Raw genomic sequence first — 12,709 nt, forward strand, 5'->3', positions numbered from 1 at the left:
AGAGATACTGGTGATAAGCTAGTCAAGGATTTGCCAAGCCAGTCTAGAAAGAGAACTGAGACAGTGAACATATTTTTTCCCATCGAAGAAAATGATCTCTGCAGGATTAGCAGTGTTTCCTTAGCTGGGGGCACAGACAAAGCAAGCATCAACACATGACATGACTGATCAAAAGGATAACCTGATAGATCAAAAAGAGACAAGCAAGTAGCCCATCCAGGGCTACTACTTTTCTATAGTCAGTGCACAAGACAAGAATTAGTGTAGTTTTCAATGTTGTTCATTTAGAGAAATTCACAGTAATCAGCCTCAAAAACCATGCAAAATCTCTTTGAAACTGACAGAAAGTTGCCCCATTGTCTTGTTGGAAGAAAATCCTCATATTGTCTTATTCACCAGCTTAAGAGTTGCATCCTTAACTTCATTATCTTTCCTCATGGACTCAAACTAAATACAGATTACTACCTGGCTGCACTGCATATTTCTTTCTTTCTTTCTTTCTTTCTTTCTTTCTTTCTTTCTTTCTTTCTTTCTTTCTTTCTTTCTTTCTTTCTTTCTTTCTTTCTTTCTTTCTTTCTTTTTTTCTTTCTTTCTTCCTTCCTTCCTTCCTTCCTTCCTTCCTTCCTTCCTTCCTTCCTTCCTTCCTTCCTTCCTTCCTTTAATTTGTTATATGACTTTTGTATCACCCATCTGACCAGTAGCCACTCTGGACAGTTCGCAACACAAAACAAAACAAAACAAAAACACACAAACAAAATCCCTCCAGATTTTTATACAACTCAATTATAAAATGAAATATATAAATATCAAACAATGTAAAATACATTCTAAAATACCTAAATATAAAATAAATTCAGAAATATCTAACCCCTCGAAGTGGTGGTAGCCAATGACATTGTTGGCTGTCAGGTTCAGTGGGCTCCATGGATGACATAATTTGAAATGCCTGCCAGAATAACCAAGTTTTAAGTTGTTGTTTTTAAAAGTCCCCATTGAAGGAAAGGATTGGTTGTAATCAATTCAAACACATTTACACAGTGATTTCAAAAAGAATACTGGTAAAATCCTGCAAAACATACAGTGGTGCCTCGACTTACATATACACCCCTACTTAATGACCATTTCGACTTATGACCAGCTCGGGCTGCAAAATTTTGCTTTGACTTGCAGCTGGAACTTCCATTTATGAATCCAAAAGGCAGGGGGGAAAGGTGGGAAATTCAAATTTGAAGAGACCGGCTGCCGCAGACCTGGGCCAGGCTCTGCCTCCGAGCGCTGGGATGCAGCCGCCATACCACATCCTGTCCCTGTCCCAGGAGGGCCAAGCTGGGCCAGCTGCAAACATCTGCACCAACATCTTCCCCCCCCCACACCATCCTCAGCAGCAGCAGTGAAGAGCACTGGGCCAGGCGCCCAACTCTCATCAGTGTGCTGTTTGCTTTGTTGGAAAGGTGAGGCGGGGAAAAAAACTTTCTCTCACCTGCTTGCCCACCTGCTCTTGCTCTGTCCAGTTCCTAGGATAGAGACAAACAGCAAGTAAAGATGCCAAGGGTGAGAGTGAACCAGCTCCTTCGAGGTGGCAAGTGAGGGACCGACCGGCTGGGCGAGAAAGAGGCCGCCGAAATTGCATGCATAGTGGCTGACTTGGGTGCCAGGCAAGGGGCAACTTCTAAAGTGGCAGCGGCTCCAGAAGTTGCCCCTTGCATCGCCCTCCGCTCACCCTGGCCTCACCCTCCGCCATGGCTGGCCCCGCCGCTGCCTCAGCTGCAGCTGGGGAGTGAGTGCGATGGAAGGAGGCTTTGGACTGCCTCATAAGGTAAGGTGCTGCATTTTGCTTTTTAAAAACTGTTCTGGGTGGGTTTTGCAGGGTGGGTTTGAGCTGGTTTTTTGCTTGTTTGTTTTTTGTGCTGTGTTGTTTCTGTGCTGTGTTGTTTTGTGGGTTTTGGTGATTTATTTTTGCAGTCCCAGTGTGGGACTTGCTCCAATGTTTATTTTTGAGTTTGTTTGTTTGTTGTTTGTTTGTTTGTTTTTAAGCCCCAGTGCCTTCGGGGCTTGCTCTGTTTATTTGGGGGGGGGTTGCAGCCCCAGCACGTTCCTATGGGGCTTGCAGTGTTTTATTTATTTATTTTTTGGTGTGTGTGTGTGTGTGTGTGTGTGTGTGTGTGTGTGTGTGTGGTTTTTGTTTTTGGCTGGAATGGATGAATCATGTTCCCATTTATTTCTATGGGAAATGGTGCTTCAACTTACGACCATTTTGAGTTATGTCCATCTTCTGGAACAGAGTATGGTTGTACATCGAGGAACCACTGTAAATATAAGCACTTTAAAGTCCCATTGACTTCTATGGAACACGTTTATAGTGCTATTTTATCCATCCCTATTGAGCAGAAATAAATTCCACAGGTCTTGCTTCCAGCAAAGCATTACAGATGCATTACATCCACATCCATAGTGTATGGACTTTGCTTCACAAAGCGAATGAAAATTAGTGTGGTGCAGAGCCTGTTTGCATACATTGGAGGGAAATTGACAATTAAAAAATAACATTGCTTTCCTCATTCATGCCTGAAGACAGAATATCTTGCTTTAAAGATCCTTCACAGTGGTGTCTTGTCCAGTCAAGGCAGTCTACATCAGTTGGAGTGAAGAATTTAGTGAGTCTTCTTTAAAACCCAAGAAAGAATATTGCATTTTAAGAACTCTAAAGGGTTGAGCAGAAACTAGAGAGTAACAACTCTGGAAACAAATCTTCAATGGGGCCTGCCCAAAAGATGAAAGGGTGGTTTCCCCTCATAAATTTGAGCCACAAAGCCTATACATTTTTATTCAGGGAAAAGCAGAAAAGATCACAGAACAGATACAGGAAGAAACATAGAAACAGATATAGGAGAGAATATAGGTGTTTGTTTTTATTCAGGTTATATAGTCCTATGACAAAACATCAGAAATTACAATGTGAAAGCAGCCCTTAGGCAATCACATTCATTCTAAGTAAACACACACACACAGACACACAGACACACACAGACACACAGACAGACAGACAGACAGACAGACAGACAGACAGACAGACAGACACACACACACACACACACACACACACACACACACACACACACATCTCTTCCCACTTAACAGAGAGACAGAGGCTGTAGACAAGTAGGTGAAATGTTCAGATGCTTTGTTCCAGCAGAGAACTTTGTCAATTGTCATCCGTTATAACTGGGCCATGTGAATCTTGTTTCTCTGTATATTTTTTATTAACAGGAATAACAGCACAGTACTTGAAATAAACTGACATTCCATTAAAATGTAATGTAAACATTCAAAACCATTACATAAATGGGAGAGAGCCTTGAAAATATTATTGTCCTTCCTCATTCTTGTGGAAAGAGTAAACAAACTCTTTTTATACCAACTGACCTAGGTACGTACCATCTTCATCTTGTCTCACGTCCAGAAGCCCAGGAGCATCATGGGAGCTCACTCTCTGCAACTTGTTCTAGTTTTGCACTTATTGAATTCAAATGTGTCAGTATAATGGAATTTCAGCAGCTGGATTGGAACCAATAGTGTATGAACTTGACTTTTAAAAGAACTTGTGAAATGTGAAGTCAATACAGGGAAAGGAAGTTTAATTTATACTTAATAGTAGGACAGATCCAGTTAACTTCACTCACATTGGCTAAAATCCAGCAATATGTCACAACTAGAGTAGGCTTGTTGAATTAATGAGAATTTAGTGAGTCAACTCCTCTGTAAGCTTCATTGATTCAATTAGCCTACTCTTATTGTGACTTACTACTAGATTTCAACCAGTGAGAAATATACTCTAGAACAGTTGTTTCCAACCTTAAGTCTCCAGATGTTCTTAGACTAAAATTCCCGGAAGCCTTCACCACTAGATGTGCTGGCTTCGGTTTCTGGGAGTTGCAATCCAAGAACATCTGGGGACACAAGGTTGGAATCCCTGGAGAAAAAGAAAAAAGAAAGAAATCAATACCTTTTGGTACAAATAAATACATCAGAACATATACAAAATTTCCAAGCATGATCTTTGACTAGACTCTGTAGTATTAGACAAACAGCATTCTTAAGCAGTATTTCAATATATTAATTGCCCAAGGGAACTAAGTGTGCTTCTCACCCATCTGCCACCATGTTTCTTTTCTAGCAGTGATTGGCTAGACTCTTTGGTGGTTGAAAATGTCCTCTATCAACACGTAATAATGAAGGTGGAGAGCATATTATAATCTGCATATACAGTGGTGCCTCGCTAGACAATTGCCTCATGGGATGAAAAACCTGCAAGACAATTATTTTTTGCGATCACTATGGTGCCTCGCAAGAGGTTTTTTGTATGACCATGCTTTGCAAGACTTTTTTTTTTTTGAGGCCGATGCTTCGCAAGACTTTTTTTTTCTTTTTTTGGAGACTAATGCATAGGGAATCTCGCAAGACAATTTTTTCACAAGATGATGATTTTTGCGGAACGAATTAAAATCATCTTGCGAGGCACCACTATAATAATCTGCCGCCTCTGAGAAGTGGCACTTAAAGGCTTGGCATGGTACACTAGCAACATATAACTGTGGCAGTTGACTCCTTATGTGCATAATTTATGCCAGAAACCACTGCTAGTAATTGAACATGATGTGCTTGTATGGTCTTGTCTAAAGAATCCTGTCCACTTATTGCCAACACCTTTACTCATTTCCCAGAAATTATGTTTCTACTTGTAAAGAATATCCAGTTCACCACAGCCTGTTTTTCAGAATACTGTTCTGATAAATTTGTACAGTAAAGAGGAATGTATTGGGGAGTATTCTCAAATTGAGATTGTACTTCTAATTTTATTCTTTCTGGATGGCATAAAATACATCTCATAAAATTGTAAACAACCAATCTATATTTTCAGCTGCATGAAGCTTCGTTAATATTGACCAAACAATTATGCTATGGAAGTGGCAGATCATTACAGGTAATTTTCCTGCAAAACTAGAAATTCAGCTTTTAGTATGTAATTGCATAACAAAATCTTTATTCTCTCCTTCCATGGACTTTGAAGAAATTATTCACAAAAGAATAGTTTTCCATTAAAAATATATTTAAAAGGCACAAATAAATACTGTACTTGCATGTTTTACAACTAATCAAGGTGTGTTCCCAGCAGATATCACATTGTTACTATATACAGCTATCTCCAGATGGCTATTTCTCACTGAAAGGAAGATGATTGTCCAAGTAGGGAAAATCCATTACCACGAATGCCTGTGGTCTGGCTAAGAATATGGAATTAAGATTATTTCAAAAAGTGTTGATATATCTGTACCTCAGTAGCTAGCTAGTTAGCTACACAATGCTATACATACATAAATGCACACACATTTTGTTGTTGTTGTTTAGTCATTAAGTCATGTCCAACACTTTGTAACCCCATGGACCAGGGCATGACAGGCACTCCTGTCTTCCATTGCCTCCCACTGTTGGGTCAAATTCATGTTGGTCGCTTCAATGACACTGTCCAACCATCTCATCCTCTATCATCCCCTTCTCTTCTTGCCTTCACACTTTCCTAACATCAGCGTCTTTTCCAGGGAGTCTTCTCATCAAATGGCCAAAGTATTGGAGCCTCAGCTTCAGGATCTGTCCTTCCAGTGAGCACTCAGGGTTGATTTATTTCAAAATGGATAGGTTTGTTGTCTTTGCAGTCCAGGGGACTCTCAAGAGTCTCCTCCAGCACCACAATTCAAAAGCACCAATACTTTGGCGGTCAGCCTTCTTTATGGTCCAGCTCTCACTTCCATACATCGCTACTGGAAAAACCATAGCTTTGACTATGTGGACCTTTGTCGGCAAGGTGATGTCCCTGCTTTTTAAGATGCTGCTAGCTTTGTCATCGCTTTCCAGGAAGCAGGCATCTTTTAATTCCGTGGCTGCTGTCACCATCTGCAGTGATCATGGAGCCCAGGAAAGTAAAATCTGTCACTGCCCCCATATCTTCCCCTTCTATTTGCCAGGGGGTGATGGGACCAGTGACCATGATCTTAGTTTTTTTGATGTTGAGCTTCAGAACATTTTTTGCACTCTCCTCTTTCACCCTCATTAAGAGGTTCCTCCTCACTTTATGCCATCAGAGTGGTATCATCTGCATATCGGAGGTTGTTGATATTTCTTCTGGTAATCTTAATTCCAGTCCAGCCTTTCACATGATGTGTTCTGCATATAAGTTAAAGAAGCAGGGGGACAATATACAGCCTTGTCGTACTCCTTTCCCAATTTTGAACCAATCAGTTGTTCCATATCCAGTTCTAACAGTTGCTTCCTGTCCCACATATAGGTTTCTCAGGAGATAGATAAGGTGGTCAGGCACTCCCATTTCTTTAAGGACTTGCCATAGTTTGCTGTGCTCCACCCAGTCAAAGCCCTGTAGTCAATGAAGCAGAAGTAGATATTTTTCTGGAACTCCCTGGCTTTCTCCAAAATCCAGCGCATGTTAGCAATTTGGTCTCTAGTTCCTCTGCCCCTTCAAGATCCAGCTTGTACTTCTGGGAGTTCTTGGTCCACATACTGCTGAAACCTACCTTGTAGGATTTTGAGCATAACCTTGCTAGCATGTGAAATGAGTGCAATTGTACGGTAGTTGGAGCATTCTTTGGAAGTGCCCATCTTTGGGGCTGGGATGTAGACTAATCTTTTCCAATCCTCTGGCCACTGCTAAGTTTTCCAAACTTGATGGCATATTGAGTGTAGCACCTTAACAGCATAATCTTTTAAGATTTTAAATAGTTTGACCGGAATGCCATTACCTCCACGAGCTCTGTTGTTAGCCATGCTTTCTAAGACCCACTTGGCTGCACTTTCCAGAATGTCTGGCTCAAGGTCAGCAGCCACACTATCTAGGTTGTCCAGGACATCCAGATCTGTCTGGTATAATTCCTCTGCGTATTCTTGCCACCTCTTCTTGATGTCTTCTGCTTCTGTCAGGTCTCTGCCTTTTTTGTCCTTTATCATGTCCATCTTTGCACAAAAGTTTCCTTTAATATCTCCAATTTTATTGAACACATCTCTGGTTTTTCCCTTTCTATTATTTTCCTGTATATCTTTGAACTGTTCATTTAAGAAGGCCCTCTTGTGTCTCCTTGCTGTTCTTTGGAAGACATCATTCCATTTTCTGTAACTTTCCCTGTCTCCCTTGCATTTTGTTTCCCTTCTCTTCTCTGCTATTTGTAAGGCCTTGTTGGACAGCCACTTTGCTTTCTTGCATTTCCTTTTTTTTAGGGATGGTTTTTGTTGCTGCCTCCTGTACAATGTTACGGGCCTCCATCTATAGTTCTTCAGGCACTCTGTCCACCAAATCAAGTTCCTTAAATCTGTTCTTCACTTCCACTGTGTATTCATAAGAGATTTGGTTCAGATTATACCTGACTAGCCCAGAGGTTTTTCCTACTTTCTTCAGTTTAAGCTTAGGTTTTGCTATAAGAAGCTGATGATCAGAGCCACAATCAGTTCCAGGTCTTGTTTTTGCTGACTGTATAGAGCTTCTCCATTTTTGGTTCCAGAGAATATAATCAATCTCATTTCGGTACTGCCCATCTGGTGATGTCCATGTGTAGAGTCTCCTCTTGTGTTGTTGGAAAAGAGTGTTTGTGATGACCAGCTTGTTCTCTCTATTAGCCTTTGCGCTACTTCATTTTGAACTCCATGGCCAAACTTACCTGTATTTCATTTTATCTCTTGAGTCCCTACTTTAGCATTCGTGTCCCATATAATGAGAAGAACACCTTTCTTTGGTGTCAGTTCTAGAAGGTGTTGTAAGTCTTCATAGAATTGGTCAATTTCACCCTCTTCAGCATCAGTGGTTGGTGCATAAATTTGTGTGACTGTGATGTTGAAAGGTCTGCCTTGGATTCGTATTGAAATCATTCTATAATTTTTGAGATTATATCCCAGTACAGGTTTTCCCACTCTTTTGTTGACTATGAGGGCTACTCCATAAGAGACCATAAACTGGAGAAACAGAGTCAACAACCACCCAGGTCAAACACAACGTACGGTGTTTCCCTGAAAATAAGACAGGGTCTTATATTAATTTTTGCTCAAAAAAAACAACAAAAACATTAGGGCTTATTTTCAAGGGATGTTTTAATTTTTTTCATGTACAACAATTTACATTTATTCAAATACAGTCATGTCATCTTCTAGTTGCTGCACAATGGCAGAGGGCGGGGTTTTACTTAACTGGGGCTTATTTTGGGGGTAGGGCTTATGTTACAAGTATCCTGAAAAATCATACTAGGGCTTATTTTCAGGTTAGATTTTATTTTCAGGGAAACAGGTTAGTTGGAACCTGTGGCCACATTGGCATTTTGAACCAATTTATATTCAGACTTTAAAAAAAAATCACATTCAAGTCACATTGTGTTTAAACTGATGCCCATGTTCACATGCACTGAATGGAAATCAACTTATTTCTGGTGATTTAAACCAGTTTTGGCATCTATGCTGCTGAAATCAACTCATTTCCTTTCTGTTCTCAAATATTTTTTTTTTAAAAAAGAGTAAGTGATACGTCAATAAACCAAGTGTTAGGAGGTGTCATAATAGTCATTGGAAACTCCAGGTAAACCCCAGAGAGGTGATCCCAGCCAATTAACGATGAAATCCAGATGCTTTCTGGGGTGATATTCCTGGTGTGTGGACCATCCACTGTGTCGAGGCACACTCACTCTGCACCCGCTGGCATTCTGCTGCTCCACCGGCTACTTCATCAGCCGAATGGAGAGCACCAGGTAGGTGGTTGTAATGCCAAACATATTAATGGACACAGCAATGCACATTTTAAGAAAGATTTTTTAAAAAATTAAAAGGAAAAATGGCAATGCCTCTGCCACCCAAAATCTACACAGGCACAAATTAAAATGACGGCAGCATTCACATCCACAAAACCGCGTTGAATTGAATTGATTGTATAAGTGAGGTATTTAAAAAAAAGTCCTGCAGCCAGTTGATAAAAACTGACTTTGCAGCCTCTATAAATTGATTTCACCCTTGCATCATGTGAGCGATAACTTCTAAATTGATTTAAATGATGCTTAAATGTGGTTCTTATTGCCAGTGTGACTACAGCCTCTTGAGTTTAAGAAGCATGCAAGCTATACACCATGAACATATCAAATTGAAAGATCCAAGTGGGAAAAGGTTTATTACAGACCAGATAAGGCAGTCCGGAGTTGCAAGGAGGGCTTAGCATAGTGTGATTACAAACATTGTTTCCAGTAGTTTGGTCTGTGCTAAGATTGTGGTGTTTTTTTTTTCATTTTATCCTTGGGACCCTTCCCTTCTTCACCCAGTTTTGTTGGTTATTATTGCTGGTGTCTGGACTTGAAAATGCCTATACCAACTTAGTTATTCTCTGTTGATGTCTATATCCATGCCCAAAAAGTGCCACACCAGAGAGCCAATGCATTACATAGTTGCCCCATTGCTAACACAAAGACTGATGGCAGTCGCTGTTGAAGGAGGGCAGGGAAACCCTACTGTCTCTGGAAGCACTCAGCCTGAAAGGATTTGTGTCTTTTTTCAGTAGCTGAGCATGTGCTATAAACACATTTTAGGCTACAATTTCTGAGTATACTCAACCAAGCATAATATAAAAAAATTCTCCAGTTACTCTGACCATTTCATACACTGTCACAAAAAAGGAAACACATCAACCAAAAAAAGGGGGGGGGGCTGATTTGCATAAAACCTACATGTGGTAATTTATATGTACAAATATGAACTTAGCAAAATTAGCTGTCATTTAAATAGAAACACAGTCCATCTCTTGGAAGACCATGGCCCAATGGTTTGTTACCTAATCAGAAGCCACTGTCCAAATTCTAAGTAGAATGGCTTGACTTTCCAATCTTCTTATGATTTGTTGTCTCTAAACCAGTCTTGGACTCTTGTGTTTGTTCTGTGCTCTCAAATCAGAACTGACTACTAACAAATAGAGCTTTCAAAGTAAGTGAAATATTTAATGAATTGTTTTACCAGTGCCACTCTCCTCATGAGTGTCCATGGTCCATCTCTTTATCCACTGCACCACACTGAGCATCACTGGGCAGGGGAGATCTCCAAAAAGAGGACAGCCCTTTGTAAAAGAGAACATAGCAACACAGTAAGTGAGATGCTGTTTTTTGTCCCTCCTAATTTGTTTTTGGTGTATCAGTAAAGCAGGGAAAGCCTTGAAATCTCTATGGACTCTACCTTTGTATTTCCCTATTGTTTGGTAAGCTCGAAAGAGAAGTCGGATCAAGGATCAAGAATCAACAAAAAGCAGTACAGATTTGTAGAAAATGTGGAATTTATAACGTGCCGTAAAAGCCAAACAATAATAATGCAGTTTACTCCATGCCATGTCAAAGATGCATTTTATTATGTATATATTTCTCCTGGTCTTGAATTTTTCGGTGTAGGAAGATTGCAGCTAATATGAGTCAGATAATAACATGAGATTGGACAATGTGTAGAAGCCCTGGATTTACTATCCCCAAATAACTGCATTCATAGGTTGACAAAAATACTATTTTACTTGCCATAATCACTGTATTTTTCTCGCTTGTGCTCCCTAGTTTGGCATTTGTTGAAGTACTCATCTATTGTTTGGACCATTGAAAAATCAATTTTTAAAAAAAACATTCTCTTTTTATTCTTCCTTTCTGCTAACAGGGAATCCGGCTGGCTTACAGAACAACCATTTAAAATGCCTACAGGCGTAGAAATAAACCAAATAAACAAAAGAAAATGTAGCATACAGCAAAACAAATTGGTGAAACGGCCAATGAAAATGCAAATAATAATGATAATAATGATGATAATGATGATGATAATGATGATGATGACAATAACAACAACAACAACAACAATCATCATCATCATCATCATCATCATCATCATCATCATAACAAGAAGAAGAAGATGAAGAAGAAGAAAGGAGGAGGAGGAGGAAAGGAAAGGGATAGAAAAAGAAAAGAAAAGAAAAGAAAAACCACATTATTTATGCATATAAATGCTGCAGCAATAATTATGTGACTAAGTGTTAGAATCTGTGCATTTGCTTTAGGCATTTGCAAATGCCCCCGGGCCTGTTCTTTACCTAAGCAAAGGTGATGTGAATGAATTCAGCTTGCCCGTCACCTAGTGCTTGGAACCAATCCCCTGTGGATACAGGGGTCCTGCTTTTCAAAACAATATGAAGAACCTGTTGTGATGTTGCTTTGTCCCAAGGATGAACAAACATCTCTTTGCTCCATCCTACTGTTGCCTGAAAATGAAATAAATACCCCTGATTTGGTCCATGGTTGCCCATAAATGGTGCATATGCCTCATTTCCATTATGTCATGGAAGTTTTCACTTTGAAAATTTCTCAGCACTGAATCCTTTCACATTAAGCCCTGCCTTATATTATTTTCTGAGCTGATGCTGCCATGAGGAGGAGCTACATTATGAATTCTGCTATGTGGCTTCCAGTAACAGGGGTTGCTGACTTGGAACATATTTAGCACTGAAGTCTGGTTTCTGAAAAGGCCCAAACATGGCAATCAGCTGAGCTGATTAGCTACTTAGCAGACAGAGAGAGCCGTCTGAGGTTAACCAGTGAGGTTAACCAGTGTACAGTGGTTAACCAGTGTACAGTGGTGCTATGCGAAAACATCGCTGTACGGGCAAGGAAAGCCTATTGGAACGCATTAAACTTAGTTTAATGCATTCCAATAAGCGTCCAAACATACCCCTCCAGCGATGTTTTCGCGTCCGCGTCCAGGGTTTTCTAGGTACACTCAGAAGTGGTTTACCATTGCCTTCTTCTGAAGGTGCCCTGAGGCTGTGCAGCTTGACTAAGGCTACACAGGCTGCCTCCTCTTACTGGATGGGACTTGAACTCTCAAACTCTGGCTCCTCAATCAGGTACTTACTCACTGAATTATATAACCAGCAAAGTTGAGAAAGTCACCTCTTTGTTTTGTGGACTGTTGACAATTAGAACAACTGCATGACTTGTGGTCATCTTTCTCAACAATCACCTAGCCCTTCAATGCTTGCTACATCCTTAAACATAGCTCATTCTGTTTTGTAATTGGTTGGCAGGGCATTTCAATGGGTAACATGTCCAGGATAAGTTGATTAGTTTCATTTTTTAAATTGACTTAGATGTGTCTGAAGTATGAAGCTTACAATACCATCTTTAGTCACTAAATAGAAGACTTCCTTAACCAGCACGTAGGTCTGTGACCAATACAGTTTGCAGCCAAGGAGGAATAATATTCCATGGAAAATAACAATAGGGCTCCCCTCCTGCCTGATGCAAGATAGCATAGGATGGAGAAATCACTCCAACTCTATAAGTCTTCCTAGATTTAAGACTCCCTGATGCTTGATACTCATAACAATATACAGTGGTGCCTCGCACAACGAGCGCCCCGTAGAGCGATGAATTCCCTCTACGGGGACGTTTTTTCTATCGCTAATGCGATCGCAGAGCGATGGCCCCAATGGGCAAAAATCGCAGAGCGAAGGTTGGTAAGCGGTTTGCTTACCGACCTTCGCTTTGCAACCTGCCGATCAGCTGTTCCGCAGCTACAAAATGGCCACCGGAAGCCCCAAAATGGCCGCGTGCAGCGTTTTCGCACCCTCATTAAGCGAGGGGAGGGCGCAAAAATGGCT

This window comes from Pogona vitticeps, chromosome 6, assembly GCF_051106095.1.
Source record: "Pogona vitticeps strain Pit_001003342236 chromosome 6, PviZW2.1, whole genome shotgun sequence".
Lineage (NCBI taxonomy): Eukaryota > Metazoa > Chordata > Lepidosauria > Squamata > Agamidae > Pogona > Pogona vitticeps.